The 25,553-nt window shown below is 38.9% G+C and overlaps 3 long non-coding RNA genes across 3 annotated transcripts; 2 read left to right on the top strand and 1 right to left on the bottom strand.

Annotated features, from left to right (window-relative positions):
• The first annotated feature begins 869 nt into the window (after nucleotides 1-869).
• LOC118558878 lies at nucleotides 870-20,449 on the top strand. The gene is made up of 2 exons (XR_004928541.1): nucleotides 870-994; nucleotides 20,279-20,449. It is a non-coding gene; the product is annotated as an uncharacterized LOC118558878 (long non-coding RNA).
• On the top strand, nucleotides 5,531-11,556 carry LOC118558876. Its single transcript, XR_004928537.1, has 4 exons — nucleotides 5,531-5,789; nucleotides 7,043-7,220; nucleotides 10,207-10,414; nucleotides 10,529-11,556. It is a non-coding gene; the product is annotated as an uncharacterized LOC118558876 (long non-coding RNA).
• LOC118558875 lies at nucleotides 12,125-15,898 on the bottom strand. The gene is made up of 5 exons (XR_004928536.1): nucleotides 15,748-15,898; nucleotides 14,508-14,615; nucleotides 14,150-14,382; nucleotides 13,938-14,056; nucleotides 12,125-12,538 (listed from the first exon to the last, which is right to left on the bottom strand). It is a non-coding gene; the product is annotated as an uncharacterized LOC118558875 (long non-coding RNA).
• Nucleotides 20,450-25,553: the final 5,104 nt, after the last annotated feature.

Raw genomic sequence — 25,553 nt, forward strand, 5'->3', positions numbered from 1 at the left:
CTCTATTTGGCACTGAGACATCAAATCTTATTGCCACATTGCTAGACAGGACACTGGGGGAAAAAAACAGTCATCTGCCTCGACCAACTGGGGGTTAGAGAAGACAGAGCAGTGACACAACAAGAGAGACAAACAAGCACAGAAGCACACATTGGTCCACCCTAGTTGGAAGTATGCATATGTGTGTGTGTGTGTGTGTGTGTGTGTGTGTGTGTGTGTGTGTGTGTGTGTGTGTGTGTGTGTGACATGTATTCCAACAGATGTCTCCCCTCTTCCCTAGAAGGAATACTATTGCACTGTGTATCAAAGAACAGCTCAACATTAAATCCCTCTTGACCTTATAAGGAAGATGCTCAGTTCTTTGGCAGCAACAAAAGGTTAGACCGGGCCCTGTTGTCTCCTACCTCTCTTAATGGGCCGGGACAGTCAAGATTAACAAGTTTGTAGGGGGTTGGAAAACATCTGAAGTCTGTTTGTCCTGAAAGCGAGGCGAAGGGAGCACAAGTCCAGAATACGACCAGGACATGACATCCTGTGTGACCCAAACAGAGGTCAACTGACAAGATAAGGTTGTCTGTTTTTCAATGGTTGTGGAGCTGTTCCCAGAAATAAGACCAATGTCTGCCAAAGGAGGCTGGAAGCATGTGGACCAATGGATGCATGTAGAATCTTATTTGTAACACACACCCATCTGTGGGATATAAAATGCATGTACACTATGTTGTAATCTGAACCCTATCTCACACCCGTTCGTACGTGCTTGAGAGGTAAAGCCTGAAATAAATTGGGTTCCCAGTTGGCAAGCAGAAGGACCTTGTTTCCCGTGTCATCATTCTTTTATATAGTTTAATAGTTAAAAATCTCCCACAAATTGGTGACCTTTCGACGTGATTTTTGAAAAAAAAAAGGGAGATCCTCTTCCCCAGACGGCAGGGCCTTCGGTGCAAGCTGGCCACTTTGCGCCGGGACACACAGATACGGAGAAAGACAGGGGGTAAGTGTAAATGTTTTTTTTATACTGCTCTCTTTCTTTCTCTGCTTGATAATGACAAAAATTGCCGTCTGTGAAGTTTGATTTGGGAAGAGTGTGTTGATTGTTTGACAATTGGGAGAGGTCGTCTCTCTGTTTGTTTGCTGTCATTATTTCCCACGTGAGGAAAGAGTTGTCTTAAACAATACAAGATTTGGAATGGTTTAGAATTCCTACACAATTGACTACAAGAGACAACTTAAAAGAAGTGACTTGTGACTCCCAGCCGCTTTAATCGTACGTCTCGTTAGAAAACGCTAGTACCTTTTAGTTCTGATGACAGGACTTTGAATACACAAACAAAGCGACAGCAAACAAAACAGCTTCATACATGCATTTTAATCAAACAACAGAGCTCTAATCATTTAAGCTCACACATAGACGTCTGACACGCAAGTCGTCCCAAGCACTCTTTCACTCACTCATTTCTCACTCTCCCGGGAACTTAATATTTTCTATTAATGGTCCAGATGCCCAATATTCCTGGATTTTACTGTGCGCACATATAATTTAAACCATATTTATTGGACCCATAGAAAAAAATTAATAAATAAATAAAAGTAAACATTTATATTTCACGTGCTCCAGAACAGGCCTTCTATTTCAAATTTGATTTCACCTCGTTACCTAAACCAGAGTACTCAAACAACCCAGACTGCAGTTAACTCTTTAAGACACACTGGTGATCCAAGAGAAACCTCATTTCTCTTTTACAAGCGCTTACAATTACTGGGCCTCGCCCGAAAAAAAAATCTGCATGCACCAAACAGGCCTACTATTTCAAAATTTAACCGGAGGTTTTTCTCACCTCAAAGCCTAAACCAGAGATCTCAGCTTTACAAAACAACTGCAGTTCACTAAGGTCACATCTCATTGGAGTCACTCGCAAGTCGAACCTCCAATCGGCCATGTACAGCGCTTCACTTACTCAGAGGCTTAACCTCTTAATACTCCGACCAGCCGGACATATTTTTATTTTGCCTGTCAGTGAAGAGAAAGTAAGCACACAGGGTTATCGATTGACGGTCAGTGACTCGTGCCAATACAAACAGTCCGCCCCCTCTCCCCTCCCTCCCTTTGGATCAGTTCAGAGAGAGCAAAGTACAGTCCCTTTAGAGCGGAGCGCAGCCCCGCCCGGAGGAAAGCAAACAAATCTCTGAGAGGTAACAGTTTATCAGTTTGCAGGGATTTATTGATTCTGCAAGACAAGTCACCCTGTAGTACATTTTAAATTTTTGGTTTTCTTAAATTTAAATACAGAACAAAATGGCAAACATTCCTATTGTTATTCTTGGGTTGAAATACCCCGAATTTGCTTCAAAAATTCCCAAAATTTCTAAAAAATGGCACAAAAGGACTCAGAAATTAACCTCCCCGTGGCCGGAATCAGGTTGCTTTGATACATCTCTTTGCGAACAAATGGAAGTGAGAATCATGGATTACAAGGCTAATAATAATTCTAAAAAGAGAACAGAAAAACATGAGCTTGAGTTAAAAATTCTAAACCTTTTCAAGGAAGAAGGTCAGGCCTATAGAAGTGCATTAAAACAGAAGCTTATGGAAATGAGATAGCAGTCTGCAAATGGTAAATCAGAATATTCAAAAGCTGCAGGACTTTACCCATCTTTAAGTGGAACAGTTAATATAATGGGAGATTTCCAGTACAAGGACAAGGATAGTCTGATCATAGATGCAGCTGCAGAGGGGGGAAGCCAAAATGATTCAACAGAACATAAAGGGATCATGACAAAGGCCTCACATATTAGTTTTACAAACGCAGGAGGGTCGCCTAACCAAAACATACCTGCAACACAGCAAAATGCTCATGCCTTAGTAAACATATATTCGGCTGTGCATAAATCAGGTTCTCCTGTTGCTTCGGTTGCAATGCATCAGAACACTGCAGGCCCAATGAACTCACATTCCCCTGTAAACGTGCAGGATCTTGCACCTAATCATTGTAGCACCGCAAAGAAAACATCTGGGGATCAGAGAAGGTCATTGACCCTGAAGCCTATGGGTGGAGTTGATTGTTATGCAGACTACGCAATGAAACCAAAGGGTGATTCATTTTGGGTAAACCTAGATCATGAAGGGTTAAGTTTGCAAAGAGAAATTGATCGCACCATAATTGAGGAATTAGAAAAGGAAATTGATGAGGAAGCCATAAGACAAAATATTGTACCAGAAAATGCCAGCAAGCTTTTAGAACAAGAGGCAGTGAAGGGCCCTACAGGAGGAACACAAACAGCTACTGGCAGGAGAAGTGATTATGATTTAAGATGGAGACCTGGCATACATGCACCTGACAAATACACAGATAACAAACAGTTACCCGTACTTGTAAAAGGGAACATTGCTCAATATTACCCATGGGCGTCTCAAGACCTTGTCGGCCTGGTTGGCAGATTGCCAGACATAAATGAGGGTGCCAGCAAGTGGATAAAGGTGTTTGAGGAGGAAACTGTTGGAAAAATGCTAGCTCTTGGCGATTTAAAAGCTGTTTTTGCACAGTGTCTGGGAACACCTGCTATGGAAAACATCTTAAAGGAACGTTTCGCGTGGGTGCTCCAACAGAGAGCTGATGGAATCGGCTTCAATTTATTTCGCACAGCATTGTGGGAAGCACTGCGAAAAGAATATCCCACTAAGATTGACCCAAAGGCATTAAGAGGAGATCCAATCGATAATGCAGAAAATCCAGCGTCTTATATTGCAAAGCAGCTAAAAAGATGGAAACAGGAAACAGAAGAGGAAGTTGATAAGAGCCCTGTGCTGACAACTCTGTTCCGGAACTCCATCATTGAAGCAATGCCTGCTTCTGTGAGAAGCAGGTTAGAAGATGTGGTGGCTTTGACGTCAATGCCTCACAGAGAGTTCCGTGATCATGTGATACATGCAGTGGAGAAGTACAGAAGAGAAGAAAGTAAGAGTGCAGAACATGATAAAAATGTACAAAGAAAACTGGCACAAATGCAGCTTGGAGAACTAACAGAAAAAAACAAAGCTAGAACTCAAGCTACAATGAATAAAGTAACTGATAATGTAACCCCACCTCAAGGTTTTTCAGAACTTGTACATGATGTGACAAATCAAACACAAAGGAGTTTTCCGGCTCCTCAACTTACCCAGCCACAACAACCAGTGGTTAATGTTTATCCTCAAGCATTCAATACACAGCCATATGGGCCTCGTGGACGGCAGCAAAGAGGTCCCGCCTGGACTAACAGAGGCAGGCCTGGCGCACCTGGAATAATGGGCGCATGCTGGGCATGCAATGAACTTGGACATCGTGCCGAGCATTGCCCAAGAGGCAACAACACCTACCGCAGGCAATCACGTGGCCGGTTCCGTCCAGGTCCAACAAGACGCCCTGTAAACCCACCAAATTTTGGTTCCTTGGGGTGCCCAGAGAACCTTACAGGGGAGAACCAGTGCCCGATCGTAAGCAAGGGTGCTGAAAATGAACCAATGTTAAAAATTCTAATTGAACAAAAAGAAACACCGATGCTGGTCGATACAGGAGCAGCTTACACGTGTGTAAGTCCAAATTATGCAAAGCACCTCCCCATGTCTAATAAATTAATTTCAACAGTAGGGTTCTCGGGAACAAGACAGTTAATACAAATGACAGCTCCTGTACGACTGGCAAATGATGATGATGAGATATGAATACCAATTCTTGTCTCTGACCAAACACCAATTAACCTGTTGGGAAGAGATGCATTATGCAGGATGAAATTGAAAATCTGGTGTTCTCCTCAGGGTATGAAGGCAGATTTGTGTCTTTATTATTCAATCAAAAAAAAGGTTGCTTCAATCAAAAAATATATTTTCAATTAAAAAAAATTCACTTCAATTAAAAAAAAACTTTTCAATCAAAGAAAAAAAGTATTTGAATCCAAAAATATATTTGAGACTCAAAAAAATACATTTGAACACTGATTTTCTTTGATTGAAAATGTTTTCTTTGATAGAAGTCCGTTTTTTTTTTTGTTTGAAGCAATGTTTTTAATTGAAGTAGCATTGTTTTTTGATTGGACCATATAATGGGTAGGACATTTGTGTCTTTATCATTCAATCAAAAAATAAGTTGCTTCAAACAAACAAACAAGGGAATCAATAAAAAAAGTCACTTCAATCAAAAGATAAACGTTTTCAATCATAGAAAATAGTTTTGAATGCAAATCAAATATTTGAGACTCCAAAAATTGCATTTGAACACTTTTTTTTTAATTGAAAATGTTTTCTTTGATTGAAGTAATCTTTTTTTGCGTTTGGGGTATACATGGGTAGGACATTTGTGTCTTAATCATTCAATTCCAAAAAAGTTGTTTCAATCAAAAAAAATATTTTCAATTAAAAAAATTAATTAATTAAATGCAAAAGAAAAAAAAAATTTGAAGTTCAACATTTTTTGATTAAATAAGTTTTTTTTTTTGAAGAGAAAAAAGTTTTAAAGTTCAATTTTTTTGATTGAATCATTTTTTTTTTAAGTGAAAAAAGTTTTGAAGTTCAGATTTTTTCGTTTGAATCACTTTTTTTTTTGAAGCTCAAAAAGTTTTGAAGTTCAAATTTTTTCGATTGAATCATTTTGGAACAAACGTACCGTGGTGGGCGGGTGCCTCTCTATTGGTCAGACATGTTTGATTGACAAGTGTCTACACCAACGACGTCTTTCTGACAAAGAAGTCTTGTTCGGCACTCCCCAGGCCAGACAGCTTTTTAACAGCAAGAGGGAACAGCGGTGAAGTTGTCGGTAAGTAGATAAAACAGGTTGAAAATAATTGTTGTCATGTTATTAGCCTATTCTGTTGATATTTACAATAAATTGTACGCTTACTAACTTTGTTCACGTTGAGGAATGTTTGTAATGGTGTGAGGTTAGATGTCTAAATATTTTCAGACAGGCAAGCAAAGTGGGCGAACCTATGGCCCCCACGCAGCAGCTTGCTATGTGCTAAAGAGCTACTGTGTTGAGTAAAGTAGCCACAGCGCTGCCTGTTTGGTAGATGCTTTTATCTTGAGAGCGGGATATAGGCTGCTTAAGCTGCTGTTAGTCGAGGTGCATGCGTCTCTCTCCCCCCTCCCCCCATACATTTACCGCTGGGTCCCGTGTCGGCCAAGTGCCATGTACTGTGCAGGGTATGGCAGGCCGTTTTAACATTTATTAGCTTGACTGAATATGTATACCAGACATCTCAAATACATTCCTTCCTAGTCAAAATTTACATTTCAGACATCTACAATAACATTTGTCCTATCTAAAATGAATATTTCAGATATCTTGAATATAATTCAAAGCAGTACAAATTACGTCACTTTCCCCATTCATGTGTATAGGGCTTTTATTTACAGACATCTACAATAACATTCTTCCAATCTAAAATAAACATTCCGGATGTCTAAAACTGAATTCCGACTAGGATGAAATCTAATTTCAGATCTCCATAATCCAGTCAATACTAGTCATCATCATTTCAGATATAAAAAATAAATAAAACATTCTAGATATCCAGATATATAATTCTTGACATCAAAAATATATTTCTACTAGTAGAAATGACATTACATATATCCACTACTGATTATATGACGAATTAAATTGGAATTTCAGATATCTAAAATTTCAATATGCCTATACAAGGTTGTGTTGTGAATTGGCACTATATAAATAACATTTAAATAAATTGAATTGAACTTCTGGTCACAAAAAACCAAAACTTTTAAAATAAGATTATAGAATTGTTACATTACAGTTAATTTTTCTTCTCTTCCCATCTCTCAGAGTTACCCTAAAAGCCATTTTGTCTTAGCTGATCAGTGGAGTGGACATGAGTATTTCTCCAGCCAGCCATCAAATAAACGTCACATAGTGCTAGGGTATTTTGTATGTCAGGGTTCGTTTTTAATCATGCCTTCCTCATTCTAGTGAATTCAGTCTATTTTAAGCAGAGGAATTTAGTCTTGGGTAGTCATTTAACTAACCATCCTTTTATGTTTCTTCTGCAGCATTGGAAGCAAAGTTGTACTACTTTGTAGCAAAAATGATTACAGTCTGTGTTGTCCGTGGAGGAGTTGCCCACCATTTTTTCTCAGAAGGGCTGTTTCAGCAATTTGCGGGCTTCCAAAGGCCCCTTTCAGACCAGAAGTTCTGCATGATCACAAACTCCGGGAGCAGCTAATCAAGGTATGAGTATAAACTGTCATTTGTCACCTTCAATACTTTTTAAAATGCTTAGTCCTGGATAATGTGGGCCTACCACAGATGAGGCTTAAAAGCCTCTGTGTGAAGTTTGCATGTTCTCCCTGTGTATATGTGGCCCCCTTTAGGCACACCGGTTTCCTTCCATTGTCCAAAGACATGCACTTAGCATGAGTTTATTGGTGGGACTCATGTGTCCGTCCATCCATTTTCAGACCCGCCTAATCCCTGATGGGGTGGCGGGGGTTGCTGGTGCCTATCTCCAGCGGTCACTGGGGGAGAGGGTGGGTGGACTCATGTGTATTCATCTTTATTCAGACAAAAGAAAGTGAAATCACCAATGAGGCTAATTTTGCCATTGAAGAAGCTGCAGACAGCATTAGCATCAAGGGTTGCCTTAGGCATGTCCCAAACTGGAGAAAAAAGGACTCCCTAGTTCGCTCCGCTGTCAAGTTTATTGTCAACGGACCTATGAGAGTTGCCCACGACCAGTAAAATATTCACACCCTCTTATCTTAACAAAGGTGTTGATGTTGTCATAAGATCTGAGGGGGAAAAATGGGTTCCTCCATGTTTCTGTTAGCATACTTGTGTTGTGGTGCCTTTATCAGTAAGATTGATGGACAGGGATATTAATCTATACTTCTAAAAACCACCAACCAGGCCAGAAATCTGGATTTAGTGACAGATTCAGACCTAAATTTTAAGAAACAAGTTAAGGCAATTACAAAATCAGCCTTAAGAATATCAGATGAAATGTGTGATTACTTTGCAGGACCTGGAGAAACTAGTCCTTCATTCATCTGCAGTCAGCCTAATTATTGTAACAGCATGTTTACAGATCTACCATTTAAATATACAGGGGTTGGACAATCAAACTGAAACACCTGGTTTTAGACCACAATCATTTATTAGTATGGTTTAGGGCCTCCTATTGCGGCCAATACAGTGTCAATTCGTCTTGGGAATGACATAAACAAGTCCTGCACAGTGGTCAGAGGGATTTTAAGCCATTATTCTTGCAGGATAGTGGCCAGGTCACGACGTGATGCTGGTGGAGGAAAATGTTTCCTGACTCGCTCCTCCAAAACACCCCAAAGTGGCTCAATAATATTTAGATCTAGTGACTGTGCAGGCCATGGGAGATGTTCAACTTCACTTTCATGTTCATCAAACCAATCTTTCACCAGTCTTGCTGTGTGTATTGGTGCATTGTCATCCTGATACACGGCACCTCCTTCAGGATACAATGTTTGAACTAGTGATGGGTCGATGAGGCGTCATGAAGCGTTTCAACACATTGCCAAACTGTATTGATACCTGCTGGACCTTAAAAATCCCTACAGCCAACCTGGTTGACAGAGTTAACTGACACTGATTTGATGACCAAGTATACACAATACAATTTAAATGATTGTATGTTGCATTGCATTATTTTATATTTTCATTTGAATTAAACATATATTTGATTTTTTTTAGATACAGTCAATAAATAATGTGAACGAGGATGCTTGTGGACTGGCTTTTATATTTATTTATTTATTAAAATTTTTTTGCTGCCATGTCCTTTCAATGCTCATGCTCACGTTCAATGATTGATCGAACTACTCAGAGTAGCAGCTTTCTACTAAGGGTAGATCAGCCGTTTTTTCCTGAAACGACGCTCAGAACAAAGACGCACAGCGCAACCCGCCCAACCATAAAGGCGTCTGCCCAACCCATCCATCAGTGGCGCGCTCCGATCAGCACCTGGCGCTCACAGAGCGAAACTTTGGTACACCATCACACCAGAGTTGTAACATGGTTAAAAATGAACCATTATTAACCGTTACTTTGTGTACAGTTCAACTTGGATTTTATTTACTGCGCAGCATATCTTTGCTATGCGCAAATGCACACGCATGCAGCTTAGACGGAACAGAAACAGTTTGGCGCGTCAGTCAGTTCGAAACAGTTCCTGTATCGGTCACGTGACTTTCCCGTGTCGATACGCGCATTGACACGGGTTTTGCTCTATGAGCTCGACACATGCGCCGACGCATCGGTGTTGCCGGACCCATCACTAGTTTGAACCATGTGCATCCAATTTGTCCTCTTTTGAACTCTAGTATGTCACCCATAATGTTGTGTGCAGTGCAATATTTTGAGCAAAACTGCTCTTACCCTGCTAATTGGACCTTCACACTCTGCTCTTATTGGTTCAATGTGCAATTAATGAAGATTGGGCACCAGGCTGGTTCAACTTAGCCATGAAACCTACCACACTAAAATGATAGGTGTTTCAGTTTCATTGTCCAACCCCTGTAATAGAGATCTGCAGCTCATTCAGCCCTAGCTAAAAACAAACCCTTGGACCACATCAGTCTGGTTCTGAGGTCTTTCCATTGGCTCCCTCACTGTCAGAAGACAGACTTTTGAGTTATGCTGCTGGTCTATAAAGCTCTGATTGTTTTAGGACCAGGATCCATCAGTGGCCTTCTGATCCAACATAAATCCATAAGACCTCTCAGGTCATCTGGATGCAATCTGGACCGGTTCCCATAGTCAGAAGCTGACCTAAAGAAGCTGCATTCAGCTTCTATGCTCCACATGTCTGGAACAACCTCCCAGACTCAGCTAAAACATTTTTATGTAAATCCAGATTAAAGACCCACCTGTTCTCAGGTCTATAGTAAATATTAGCCTGGCGGTCCACCATGCTAATAATACGCTGAGAAATGCAGAGTGGTCACCACGCCGCGGTGCAGGCAGCATTTGAAAGCACCCATAATTGTTTTGGTCTACAGACAGTGCTAAAGCACAACCTTGTGTCAAAATAATGCTTATTGTTCCTTTAATAAATTGTTTGTTAATCATGTTTGTTTTTTTATATGTACTTTTTTAATGTCCTCTGTACCTTGCTTTAAGGTTTTTGTAGAAATTTTCTTGTACATTAGATGTGCTTTAGAAATAAACTTGCCTTGCCTCTTAGGTTTGCAGAGGGCTTCAAGATTCTGGGGCTACTGAAAGAGCTCCAGAAAAACCCAGCGGTTGTTTCTGACATGTCCGTGTGTGAGGACAAAAGCCCTCACTGCCAGGGACATGAGCCACAGTGGCCTATTCTGCTCAGGGCAGCAATCAGCGCGTTCTGGAGAACCAGTTGGTCTGCTTTAGGAGTGACTGGCTGATTGACATTAAAGGTCTGTTTTTGCATTTTAGTCAATTTCCATAAATTTAAAATTACTTTGTACAATACATCAGGGGTATTTTTTCCATGTCTAACAGTCATATTCTTCTATTGTTCTGTCTTATAGAAGAGGAGGATGGTCCACCCTCTCTCTCGATGTTCACCTCTGGAGCCTCTGCCATCCCTCCACTTGGCTTTTCCTGCCAGCCTGAAATCCAGTTTCTGCATGACACCAAGACAATTTACCCAGAAGCCAATACTAGTGTTGTTGTCCTGTTGTATCTGTCACTGCACTCCTCCTACAAGGCTGTTAGAATATACATGATGGAGGGAATTTTGCAAGCTCCGACCTTTGGAGTTTCTTAAATGATCACGAATGTGACTATGAAAGGTTACGCTGTAAGGTGATGACGGGTTTGCATGTTTGTCCAGCTGTTGTTAATGTTTTACTTAATTTTAAGATAAAACGTGGTTTTACAAGTCTGAAAAGTGTACCAGTGTTTAAAAAATACTGTTCATATGTTTTTTACTAAAAGCCTTTAGCTGGTCCTGAGGATAAAATATCAGAAGACTGTGCCAGATGATTCAGGTTCTGTCATTAAACTTCTGAAATGGTTTTAGATTTTAACAACTTTCAGGAAGTTGACAAATTGTTATCCAAGACCATCATATGTTCTCTTCTAGGTTTGTCTTTATGGCAATAAAGAAAATACTCAAAATTAAAGTTTGATACATAAAAAAAATATTAAACTGAACTTATCATGGCCACTAATGACAAAGAAAAAATAAATAAACAGATATTTTTTCCAAAAGGAGGGAGAAGTTTAACACAAGAAGAGGGCCAAAATAAAAATGTGTTTTTTAAAAGAAAGAGAATGAATAAATTTCGTCCCACTTAATGATTGTGTCCCACTTGTTGATTCTTCACGAAAACATGCAGTTTTATATCTTTATGTTTGAAGCCTGAAATTTGGCCAAAGGTTGAAAAGTTCAAGGGGGCTAAATACTTTCAGAAGGTTCTGTATGTGAGATCATGTTGGTCCAGACAACTCCTGTAAGACAGCAGCTCCAGATGTAAGGGAGAGGTTGAAACATAAGATATGCAAACTATATAGAATTTCCCATTAGAGTCAATAAAGAAGCTGTTTTATATTACCTAGTCTATCTGATGTGTTTGTGCATAATGTGTACAGTCCTTTGGAGTTCTTATAGAAGAGATGTTGTGAGCGTCTGTCGTCTTGACTTAGTTGGGCATCTAAATTTGCAAAACGGAATCTTTCGCTCAGAGCACAATTAAAATGTGGTAGAAACGCAAACATCCGAAGGTTAGGTTAGGGATACAGTGACGGTATTCATGCTTCTTCCTTTTTTCTGAACTAAAGTTTACAAGTTCCTCACAGCGGCCTGACTGCAAGGTTTCATCGAACCGCACCCAACAGTTATTTCAGAATCAGAAATACTTTAATAATCTCAGTGGGAAATTATTTTCGTTACACGCTGCAGATATAAAAACAACAATTATATAAATACAACATTCCCCACAAAAGAAATATATATATATATATATAAATAAATAAATATTTACAGATCTAAAATAAAGTGATAATGGCAATGTGCAAAAGAATGATTAAATGTCAATAATGGTCAAATGTATTCTGCATCAGAATTACAGACGAGCTGCTGTGTGATTACTTTCTGTGGGCAAACCATGGTGGTTAGCCTGTCTGAACTGTTCCAGCCTCCTTTGAATCTCAGGTGGATATACAATATGTAAAGAAAGTCTGTGGATATCATTATCTGGGTTAAGATTCTCTGCGTCCTCCAGACAGTAGAATGTATGGTAGAAATGCTGCAGCACATGCAAAAATACATCCTGCCAAAGGTGTTCTATGCGCTGATTATGAACTGATTGTCCTGTTATGAAGCCTCTGTGTTCCAGCCCTTGAACTAGATGCATGCATAAAGCAAGCAGCATGTTTTCATCCCCATGGTCTGATCTGACTCTTGATGGTAGTCCATAGTAAGATGTTGCTTTCAAAAACTGACAGAGTACTGTTGTTGCCCTATTGTTTGTACTGCAGCTGAGGTAATCCCACACGGGTGTCCTTCGATGGCACCATGTATCACAAAGCCCCATCTAGAAAGTTGAAACAACACAAAATAAAATTAGTACTTAAAATAAGGATACAACCCCCTACCTGGAGACAATATACGATAATGATCAGAAAACCCGTATTAGAAATAAATCAATGGTTTCAACATTTTTTGCTGAAATTATGAATAATTGAATTAGTATATCAGCAAATATTTGAAACACGTTATCACCTAGTGCTAAAAATCAACATTATCAATCTTCAAAAAGACAAAGTTATATATTCATTGCTGGAAAAACACTCAAGGTCACTATATTGTTTCATTTGATAATTTTCTGTAAAAAGCAATTCAGAGCACAATAACTCAACAATAGAATTTAAAGAGCTACTGATATCAACCTGGAGGGTATCCCAGATAGGAGGCTTAACAAATATGGAAAAGCCTGGTTTCTAGGTTGCTAAATTCTGTTAAAGTGTAACTCTTCCCCAAATCAGCTGTTTGTTGTCAATAAACTCTTAACATGGTTGTTTTATAGTACTATCTACATATCCTGGTCATTATTTTTGAAAAATTATAATGCATATTTGTTGAAATCCGGCTTTTGTGTCCAAAACTCAGTATGGCGCCTTCCTAGGGTCAAACTTCTTGCATTGAATTTCAAATTAACATTAGTTTCTGCACGTGCAACGTAATTCTGAGTGTGTGACATTGGTCCCCTGGCTGCTCAGGACTATAAAAGCCAGCTCAGTCTTAAAAAACAAAACAAAAAAATAGAGCATCTTCTTGTGCCTCCATAGAGAGCACTATTGCACTTTTCAAACTCTCTAGCGACCTTTTTTATCTTCAAAAAACAAATTTACCAACTTTTTATGTGTTGTTGGGCAGTGTATGTGAAAGCAATCAATTGTTCTGCAGTTAGTGTCTTGAGGCGGCCGGGAAGGGGCTGCTGAGAGACTGTGATGTTGATTCTAGGTTGGACATTGGACATGGGCGATCTGCGGTATCTGCCTGCTGTTTGAGACGATACAGAGAGGGTGATCTGGGGCTGACGTGTCCACATTACAAATGAATCATGATGCACAAAGCTGCCGGTGATCCCGCCTGGGTTACAAAGCAGAAAATATATGTTGATTCTGATATATGATAATATATAACAGGACCAATTCTGTCCACCATTTGACTCTGCAGCGCCAGGTTGTGGCTTCACTGAGTCAGGGCCTTGAGCCAGCAGGTCAAATTGATCAGAGTCTGGCCTGCTTGGCTCCACAAAAACCTTCCTACACCGCCGGGGATGAGGAGGGTAAAAAATCCTCCAACTCAACAGACCGAAACGTGGCGTAACTACCAGCATAACTCTGCAAATCAAGCAGCCTGTCTCACTCTCATATATATATATATAAATATGCCACAAACTGTTGGGGTACGGCATATGGTAAGCCCACCTTGCAACAGTCCGACTCCACCTTCTTGCAGCAGATGTCAGGTTTGTCCTTCCCAACATTTAGCGTACCCTGGCCCGTGTGACAATCACACCTTGAGCACGAAGCAGCACCCTCATCATCTGAAAAATACAAACATGAAAGCATTAATGATTAAAAAATACTCTCACAAGCGGATCCAACTTAAATATCAATTTTCTGTAGAAAAGACAAACCTCATTCCCAGAGTTTGGATACTGGTCCTGCAATGTGCTCACACGCTCTTGCAGCTGATTGTCATCTAAGGCAGACAGTCTTCCTCTTATGTGTAGGTCCACCAGCTTTGATTTGTTGTTCAAAAACGACGAGGAACATCCCATCATTTTTGCCTTTTTTTTGATTGTATGTCCTTGCTTCATAAGGACGTCTATGTGCTCTCTGGTAACAATAGATGGTCTGCCCCTCCGCCCTAGGAAAACAAATGTTAAGTATTACATTTTATACAGAAGACAACCCAATCTTTAACAGCAAAAAAATAAAATAGAAATCAATTAATAAAAAAAAAGAAAAGAAATTTTGTTTGTGAGGACTTACCTGAACTAACCCGCCTTATGAAGAAACGACGATCCTCGGTTCGATGGAAATGAGCTATTGCTAGCACTCCAACCTCAGTCAAACTGCTTTACTGTTCATTGTAGGTTTCTGTAGACAATAAATGTTCAATTCTGTGAAGGTTTCTTACACAACTTTCTATTGAACGTTGCTCTCTGTCGCTACACATTCCCTGGCTAAGGGCTCGCTCAGTTTCATGCCCTTTTCTTGCAATTCTGTCAATTACTACCAACGCAAATTGACGGACAGAAAGCGGAATTTACAAAGTTGGATGTCTTACATATTGGTTTCAAAACTTTTGATCATTGATTTTTGATATCTGAAATAAAAACTATGACCGGTAAAAAATGGATTATGGAGATCCAGGATTAGTTTTCAGACATCCAGAAAGTTTATTTTAGATAGGAAGAAAGTTATTTTAGATATCCGAAAGTAAAATCCCACTACACATAAATGGGAAAAGTGATGTAATTTCTACTATAAATAATTATATTTAAGATATCTAAAGTTTCCACTTTAGATAGCAAGAATTCTGTTGGAGATATCTGAAATACACATTAAGTCAAGACTTTAGCACTGCAAAAAGGGAACTAAAAGTGAGTAAAACTTTCTTGAAATCAGTGTATTCTTCCTTGATTTGAGCAGCTAAATAAGACTATTTGCCAATGGAATGAGTATTCTTACCCCTAAAAGAAGGTTATTAGCTATTCTGCACTTGAAATAAGATGATGTAGATGAACTGTTATTATTTTAAGTGCAAAAATCTTATTCCGTATTTGAGATGTCTGAAATTTATATTCAGTCAAGCTAATAAATGTTAAAACGGCCTGCCATACCCTGCACAGTACATGGCACTTGGCCGACACGGGACCCAGCGGTAAATGTATGGGGGGAGGGGGGAGAGAGACGCATGCACCTCGACTAACAGCAGCTTAAGCAGCCTATATCCCGCTCTCAAGATAAAAGCATCTACCAAACAGGCAGCGCTGTGGCTACTTTACTCAACACAGTAGCTCTTTAGCACATAGCAAGCTGCTGCGTGGGGGCCATAGGTTCGCCCACTTTGCTTGCCTGTCTGAAAATATTTAGACATCTAACCTCACACCATTACAAACATTCCTCAACGTGAACAAAGTTAGTAAGCGTACAATTTATTGTAAATATCAACAGAATAGGCTAATAACATGACAACAATTATTTTCAACCTGTTTTATCTACTTACCGACAACTTCACCGCTGTTCCCTCTTGCTGTTAAAAAGCTGTCTGGCCTGGGGAGTGCCGAACAAGACTTCTTTGTCAGAAAGACGTCGTTGGTGTAGACACTTGTCAATCAAACATGTCTGACCAATAGAGAAGCACCCGCCCACCACGGTACGTTCCAAAATGATTCAATCGAAAAAATTTGAACTTCAAAACTTTTTGAGCTTCAAAAAAAAAAACTGATTCAAACGAAAAAATCTGAACTTCAAAACTTTTTTCACTTAAAAAAAAAATGATTCAATCAAAAAAAATTGAACTTTAAAACTTTTTTCTCTTCAAAAAAATAGGTTATTTAATCAAAAAATGTTGAACTTCAAATTTTTTTTTTCTTCAAAAAAAAAAAAAAACAACGAAAAAACACATTCTCTTCAATAGCTTTTTATTGACGGGTAATTTTTTTTGCATTTAATTAATTTATTTTTTTAATTGAAAATATTTTTTTTGATTGAAACAACTTTTTTGGAATTGAATGATTAAGACACAAATGTCCTACCCATGTATACCCCAAACGCAAAAAAAGATTACTTCAATCAAAAAAAACATTTTCAATAAAAAAAAAAGTGTTCAAATGCAATTTTTGGAGTCTCAAATATTTGATTTGCATTCAAAACTATTTTCTATGATTGAAAACGTTTATCTTTTGATTGAAGTGACTTTTTTTATTGATTCCCTTGTTTGTTTGTTTGAAGCAACTTATTTTTTGATTGAATGATAAAGACACAAATGTCCTACCCATTATATGGTCCAATCAAAAAACAATGCTACTTCAATTAAAAACATTGCTTCAAACAAAAAAAAAAAACGGACTTCTATCAAAGAAAACATTTTCAATCAAAGAAAATCAGTGTTCAAATGTATTTTTTTGAGTCTCAAATATATTTTTGGATTCAAATACTTTTTTTCTTTGATTGAAAAGTTTTTTTTTTAATTGAAGTGAATTTTTTTTTATTTGAAAATATATTTTTTGATTGAAGCAACCTTTTTTTTGATTGAATAATAAAGACACAAATCTGCCTTCATATCAGGGTTTGTATGTTGACAAAACAGGTCTGGATCTTCAAATGTACATGCAAACACATGAAGCTAATGTTTATTGGCTAGGAGACATTTCAGGCCCAGTTGAAGATGTAGTCACTAACTGGGGCCGGTACATTAAAGCTCAAATTCCAGAAGCCAGAAAACCTTTTCTAGATTACCACTGCACCATGTTTTATGACATTTCAAAGAGCAAGGAGTTTGAAGAAAAATGGGACAGTTCTACAAAAGACAGAACTGTTAATCTTGAAACACAATGTATTGTTATTGGAAACCAAGGTGCAGCTTTAAATGTGAAGCAAAATGATTTCATTTCAGAGTGGTACAATGTTTCAGACTCAGTACCACACATAACATTGTTTGTAAATAAAGGATTTCATGCGAAAGATCTGGGACCAATGATGAAACTTGCAACAGAAGCAACATGGGAAGACACAGATAACCCATTCATTTTTCAATCAAGTGAAAAATGATCAAGATCCTATGTAAAACAACAATGACAGCAAAACCACAAGTTGTGACAGTGCCTGTTGATCTAAAAGATCAGTCTGAGGAAAATGGTTCCTCTAAAGATCAACCATTAATGCAGGACATGCTAAAAAATGTCCCTGAGCACTTATGGTCCAAACATGATACAGATGTGGGTTTAGTAAAATCTGCAGAACCAGTCTCAGTTCTAATAAAACCAAATGCACGGTTTCCTTTTCGCCAGCAATACCCATTAAAACCAGAAGCAGAACAAGGCATTCAGAAAACCATTGACGGATTGATGCAAGCAGGTGTGCTGGTGGAAGTAGAAAGTCAATGTAATACTCCAATTTTTCCAGTTCTGAAAGCAGACAAAAACAAATACCGTCTTGTTCATGACTTAAGAGAAATAAACAAGATAATAGTAGACGCAGAATCGGATGTGCCAAATCCAAATACTCTTTTAAATTCAATACCATCAGAAGCACGTTTTTTCACCGTTATTGATCTCTGTTCAGCGTTTTTCAGCATTCCGCTAGCGGAAGAGTCACAACATTTATTCGCATTTACCTACAGAGGTAAAAAGCTCAGTTATACCCGATTGCCTCAAGGGTTTAAACTTAGCCCGCACATATTTAATCAGGTGCTAAAAAATTATTTGGAAGGACTCAATTTAACTGGAACTGTGTTACAGAATGTGGATGATTTGTTAATCTGTGGAAACACACTAAATGACTGTCATCAGGACTCAATCAAAGTTCTACAAAGATTAGCAGAGGGAGGACACAAGGTCTCCAAACAAAAACTACAGTATTGTCAACCACAGGTAGATTACCTAGGAAGACAAATATCCCAAGGAACAGTTGGCATTTCACCTTCTCAGCTGGAAGGTGTCAGCAAAGCTCCAAGTCCACGAACAGTTGGCGAAATGATGACATTTTTGGGAATGACAGGTTTCAATGCAGACTGGATTGAAAACTATGCGGAAAAATCAGCGCCACTTAGAGAGCTCATAAAAGAAACAGGAAACCAGTCATTAAAAGCAGTGTTAAAATGGACAACAGAAGCTAAAATAGCTTTTGAAACACTAAAACAGGAAATGCAAGTGGCACCAACTTTGGCATTGCCAAATTATGACAAACAATTTTACCTGTATGTAGCCAACAGAAAAAACATGTACGCATCAGCAGTACTAATGCAAGAAACCTGTGTAGGACGACGACAACAAGCCATTGCTTATTACAGCACTAAACTAGACAATGTGGCCCAAGGCTGGCCACCATGTTATCAAGGTCTAGCAGCAGTCTACTACGCTTATGAAAAAGCATCAACCATAACAATGGGTTATCCGGTAACAATACAGACCCACCACAAAATCACAGAACTGATAAATCAAGGAAAGTTTGTGATGACTCAGGCAAGATGTTTACAGTACATGCCACTTTTAACATATCCAGATGTAACAGTACAAAAGTGTACAATGGACAACCCTGCTGACATGGTACCTCTAGACTGTGAAGGAGAACCACACGAGTGTCTTGCAGAAACAATTAAATTCACAAGACTAAGACCCGATTTAGAGTCAACTCCGATAATGAACGCGGAAGTCACTTATTTTGTTGACGGGTCATGTTTCAGAGATCATCTTGGAAACCACGCAGGTTATGCTGTGGTTAAACAAGTAGGAGACAATTTTGTAACAGTCAAAGCAGAAAAATGTGAGCAACCATGCTCTGCCCAAAAAGCAGAACTAAAAGCTTTGACAGAAGCGTGCAAACTAGCAAAAGGAAAAGTAACAAACATATACACAGACTCGGCTTATGCCCATGGGGTGTGTTATCTGTTTGCTGCTGTTTGGAAACAAAGAGGTTTCAAACGAGCAGACGGCAGTCCAGTATTACATCAAGAACAGCTAAAAGAGCTGATTGCATCGATGATGCTGCCATCAAGACTGGCAGTGATCAAATGCAACGCCCATCGTAAAGGTAATGATTTAAAGGGAACAACGCCGCAGATGAGGCAGCAAAACTAGCCATCAAAGTGCCAGATGGCTATCTTGGCACCAGTGGTCACCTTGGAACCAATGGTGACACCAGAAGACATCATTTTGATGCAGCAGGAAGCAGGTGTGAGTGAGCACGCTCTCTGGGCGCAGAGAGGTGCGACAATGAGTGAAAGTGGTTTGTGGAGATCACAAAGTGGACATTTAGTTGCACCAGTAGCATTGTTGACAATGTTGGTCTCAGAAGCACATGGTTTGGATCACTGTGGAAGAGGTAAAGTGATGGAGAAAAAGCAAGGTTATTGGTCGCCTTACATGCAAGCAATGGTGGATGAAATCTTGAGCCAATGTGAAATATGTGCAGAAAACAATGTACGAAAAGGCATAAAATCACCGATTGGACACATTCCGGTCCCAGAGGGACCCTTTAAACATCTAGTGATAGATTATGTTGACATGATAAAGCCAGTGCAAGGAAAAAGGTACTTGTTGGTTGTGATCGATCGGTTCAGCCGATGGGTTGAAGCAGTCCCATCAAAGACATTGGGAGCTGAGACAGTGATTAAGTTTCTGACAAGAGGTGATTCCGAGATTTGGCATCCCATCAGAAATCAGTTCAGATAATGGTTCAGCTTTTATCCAAAAGGTGTTAAAAGGTGTTTTGTCAAAGCTAGGAATTAAACAACGCTTTGGAGCAGTCTATCACCCTCAGAGTCAGGGTATTGTTGAGAGAATCAATGGGACTTTGAAAGCTAAGCTGAATAAAATCTGTGCTTCTACTAACCTAAACTGGGCTGATGCTTTGCCGCTTGCGCTAATGAGCTATCGCATGCAGATGCACCGCAGCACACATTTAACCCCGCATGAAATGCTAACAGGCAGAACAATGCCAGTGCCTGAATGGAGGCTTCCATTCAAAGGCCCGGCACTTGAACAGCTACAGACAGAGTTGAAAGCATATATGGACCAACTAACTGCTATCCATAGAGCTATCTATCTGCAGGAAAAAGCCAGAAGTTCCTGTCCAGAGTCGGTGGTGAAGAGACCAGTCGAACCAGGAGACCTGGTGTACGTGAAGGTGTTCAGACGTAAATGGAACAGCTCGAGATGGGACGGACCATTTGAGGTCAAACGAGCGACCGCAACCGCCGTCCAAGTTCAGGGGAGTGATACGTGGTATCATTTGACTCATTGTACTAAAGTACACGTCAGAGACACTGTGAAGACAGACATTGTGAAGCCAGACAATGGAAAAGAGTGTGAACAGAAAGTTTGCAGCAGTGAAAACTGGTATTAATGACATTTCACCTGTGGATGTTGGCAGAGGTGGTGAGCCTAACAACAGCGAGGCCAGAGATGAACTCTCACAGCATGCAGACGGCACCACAGCATCAACCAACGTCAGCTCAACCACGAGTGAAACGAGCAACGAGTAATGAGGGTCGAGACGATCGACATGCAACCATGAAATGTGGGACTTCTGTCTATAAAGGGAAATCCACCTTTGCAGAACAAGATAAGTACAACACAACATTAATGTTTTTGACAAAGTACACACCAGTGTTTTTGCCAGCTGAACTGAAGTTAATGACTCATCTAAATCTTAAAGAACAGTAAAGAGAAAAAACAAAAAGGTTGCGTAAGAAAAGAGAGACCCATGCTGAATTCAAATGGAAAGCAACAGTAACCGATATAGGATTTCGTACAAAATTAGATACGGAGTTTGAGGTGAACATTTATTACAATGATCAAAAATTGTGTGGAAAAAGTGTCAAAAAGGTATATACAGAATATGGGATAAATCAGTGCTCACTTATTCTGTACATAAAGGATGATGGTTTTGAGGTAGAAATAGAAATAGAATCCCACAGGGATCCCGAGGACAATTACAAATACAACTTAACAATGAAGAATCTACAAAACCACAATGTAGTATCAGGAAATGGTTATTTAGAACGAATAGGAAATAAGGAATTAAATGCTACAGTCCAAATGTTTAATGACCGAATTAGGATACATGTGGAGCCCGACAGTGATAAATATGAGTTGGTTGAAAGAAACGTGATTATCTCTAGATTACTGCAAAAAGGTGACAGACAAAGGAAGTGTTAAATACTACTAAACCCTCACTAATAAGATTAATTACAACGGCACCTCCTCCGGTTGAGGTAACATCAGATCAGGACAACAACCTAATATTAGAATTCGCAGAACCAGATCCAAAACAGTATGGATGCTCTGAAAAGGAAGGATGTGAAGATTTCTCTGAAGGGTTGGATAAATTTTATGAAAAACAAAATCCAAAAGTAGCTACACCAAGAGCAATAAATAAATTACAGGATATTAAATGGCATGGAATCAGACCAAGGGGTGATCCTTTATGGCAAAGAGCCATACGTAATACATGGTATAGCTGGTCATGGTATACAGCAAGAGAGTTAACCAAAAATGATTGCTTAATCTGTACTGCTGCTCCGGGAGCAGTTCCTATGGTTATTCCAGAAAAATATACGTCAAAAGAATGTGCAGTTGTACAACGTCAAAAATGTAGGAATGGTGAGTTCACTTTAAGAGAAGATGCAGTGTCATTTTTTAAATTAGCTATGTGTGGTTTGAGTTGCAGACTCTTATATGGTTCAAGAAATTCTCATCAATACTTAGAAAAATGGAAAGGGTATAAATTAGAATCATTGTGTGCAGAATTTAACATTAGTACTACAGATAATGTTCCACCCACTGACTATGAAATAGATTATGATGCAGACTACGAATGTTTCGTCAGTGGAGGTTTTGAGGACAATGAAGGAATTAATGTAGGAAACACCACTGTAAAATGTAATGTAACCTGGGTATTATCTTGGTTTAAGCATGCAAATGTAACACCAGTGTTTGCTACAAAGCCCGTTTGGTTTGAAAACCCAGATTTTGTAGAAAAGGACTGTAAAAATATAACTATGACGATTCCCAAACTTTTCTTTTTAGGAGATCAAACGTATCCAGTGGCAGACAGTTACTGGATGTGTGGTGATGACATGCTAATGAACACCTTACCACTTAAGTGGGTAGGGCTATGTGCATTAGTACGAATGAAAGTACCAATAACTTTAGTGTATGAAGGGGTAAAAGAATTAGCTCAGATTGAAACAGGTAAAACTAGGTCTCGTCGGAGTCTAGACGATTACGGACTAAATGAAGGAGTTTATTTAAATCTTATTGGTCAACCAAGAGGAATTCCAGATGAATTTAAAGCACAACATGAAGTTAAAGCAGGTTTTGAGTCTATTTTACCTCAAATTACTATTAATAAAAATGTTGAATGGATAAATTACATTTACTATAATCAGCAAAGGATGATAAATTTCACGGTTGAAGGATTTATGGCACTGGGAGACCAAGTACATGAAACAAGTAGAATGGTAATACAAAACAGACAAGCCTTAGATTGGCTTTTAGCAAGTAAGGGAGGTGTTTGTCACATGTTCGGTAATCAGTGCTGTACATACATTCCCATGAACACAGCTCCTAAAGGTTCGTTTAGGGCAGTAATGGTTAAACTTATGAAACTTAAAGAAGAAGTAAAAGAGAATGCTGGTAGAAACAACTGGTCGTGGAAAAGTCTGGAAGAAATTTTAGGAGAATGGGGTGTTTTAGCTGCTAAAACAGGATTAACTTTGGTAATAACACTGATTGTAATCTTAATGTTTCTTTGTTGTGTTGTGCCTATTTTGAAAAGGTGGATTGTGGGAACGATGTATAGATGGATGACATCAGGCAGCAGCCATCGAAAAGGCTGACATCCCGGCCACCTGGACACGTCTATGGACTCACACGTATGCTACAGACTCATTCCAAATGGAAAGGAGTACCCGTGATCGAGACGGACTCTCTTGTTTTGATACGTGTCCATGGACTCATTCTATACCAAGCACACGAACTGAAGACTGACTAACCCTATTAACCTTGTTTAAGTTACTCAATCTAAGATTAAGTGAATAAAATCTAATACAATAAAGCATTAGTAGATAAGGTAGCACAGGCGGCCGGTTAGTTTAATCTGTCATAACATTATACTTTAACATTCGTTTCTGTTTAACCCTCCATATCAGTTTTATTAGCAAGATAATTTGCATATATATAATCCATGTGTTTCATATGTTGTTTATTGATGGTTGTATATGTTACATTCTATTAGGTACTCTTTTTGAATGATAAGTGATGGATTTCATTGCAAGTAGCATGGCTGATTTCCAATTGATGCCGGTCGACCTGACTGGCGGATGCTCGATGGGGAACCGAGATCCATGGGAGAGTTTTTTCCCCTGAGAACAGTACATGAATAAGTGCCAACAATGGGGTTTTTCGCTTCCATATCAGCTGGATTGATGCCAATGTGAAAGCAATGACTATTTTGTCTCTCTCTCTCTCTCTCTCTCTCTCTCTCTCTCTCTCTCTCTCTCTCTCTCTCTCTCTCTCTCTCTCCCTGAAATGTGTTATCATTATAGCTAAGCTTGATTAGTGTGGAGTCAGATTCTCTCTTTATGTGATGTTTAGTCTATGTACTTTAGTATATAGAGGGTTCCTTATTAGTGTTACGTAAGTAACGTAACAAGGGAGGATGTGTAGGGGGTTGGAAAACATCTGAAGTCTGTTTTTCCTGAAAGCGAGGCGAAGGGAGCACAAGTCCAGAATACGACCAGGACATGACATCCTGTGTGACCCAAACAGAGGTCAACTGACAAGATAAGGTTGTCTGTTTTTCAACGGTTGTGGAGCTGTTCCCAGAAATAAGACCAATGTCTGCCAAAGGAGGCTGGAAGCATGTGGACCAATGGATGCATGTAGAATCTTATTTGTAACACACACCCATCTGTGGGATATAAAATGCATGTACACTATGTTGTAATCTGAACCCTATCTCACACCCGTTCGTACGTGCTTGAGAGGTAAAGTCTGAAATAAATTGGGTTCCCAGTTGGCAAGCAGAAGGACCTCGTTTCCCGTGTCATCATTCTTTTATATAGTTTAATAGTTAAAAATCTCCCACAAGTTCAATGAGAGTCCAGTTATCCTTATGTTACTTCTGCTGTGGGGCACCTTAGACATTTCTGAACTAATCACTCTTTGGAGAGGATATTTAGTTATTACTATGAACAGGATTCAAACTTGGCAATAGTAAAATATCAGGCAGTTTTCTTCAGTACCATACTGGTGATTTCCTTCATACGGGGCTGATGCATAAGACTGCGTGTAAAACAGTCGGGGTCATAAACACCATACACCCTCCAATTTCAAGTAAGCAGGGCCTGAACATATTGAAAATATATCTTTCGACATTGGCTCGGAGTCTAGACGTTTTTAAAAAAAATGAAAAACCACAGATCTGTGTAAAATAGTGTAAAAAACAGCCCTGCTTGTGTTTTTTGTCTGAATGTTATCGTTTGTATGTGAAGAAATGTTCATTTGTGTGAAGTAATTCAGTTCAAATTATAAATATCATGGTTTCAAAGGTGTTCATTTGTTTTAGGAGACTGCACCTCCAAACTCAAAAGAAAATGTTTAAGCATGAAATTTTACTAAAAGCTAAAGAAGGAAAAGAGAGACTTCAATAACATAAACTTGTTTGTTTTTTTTTCACATTAAATGTCCGGCCCAAATTAAATTAAATTAAATTAATACACAGAGAGAGTATTTCAGCTTTGTTAGAAAATTGGAACTGGTAATAAGCTGTAAATAAAAGCTTGTTGGGTTAACTGTAGTACAAAACTAGGCAGAGATCCTATGACTTGTTTTTTTGTAGCCCTAAAGTAATATAAAATTACTGAGATTATGCTATTGCTTGTAACACTAATAATTAATCGAAAATCAATCTATTTGAAAGAAGGTTTTAGATATACATGGTCTTTGATTTTAATAGATGTGCTTTGGCTTGATCAAAACTGCATGGAAGTAAATATGAATTACTTTTGTAAGATTTTTTTACTTAGAATTTTGATTCAGCTAAAGGGGAAATTTGAAGAGCATCAAAATCTCAAAAGGCCACATTAAACATGTCATCTGTTACAAATCATTTGATGTTATCCAGTTACGCTGAGCTCAGGCGAACCTCAGAGGGACAGTTTCACCTGAAAAAAAGAACGAAAGATATGATAAAAAAATCTGATCATTATGTAAACATATGAATGTGATTGCAAGGCTGGGACAGTGTGTTCTGGCAAGGGTCACGAAAACAATATCAGCAAAAATGAGGGCAGCTTTAGATCTG

This window comes from Fundulus heteroclitus, unplaced genomic scaffold, assembly GCF_011125445.2.
Source record: "Fundulus heteroclitus isolate FHET01 unplaced genomic scaffold, MU-UCD_Fhet_4.1 scaffold_173, whole genome shotgun sequence".
Lineage (NCBI taxonomy): Eukaryota > Metazoa > Chordata > Actinopteri > Cyprinodontiformes > Fundulidae > Fundulus > Fundulus heteroclitus.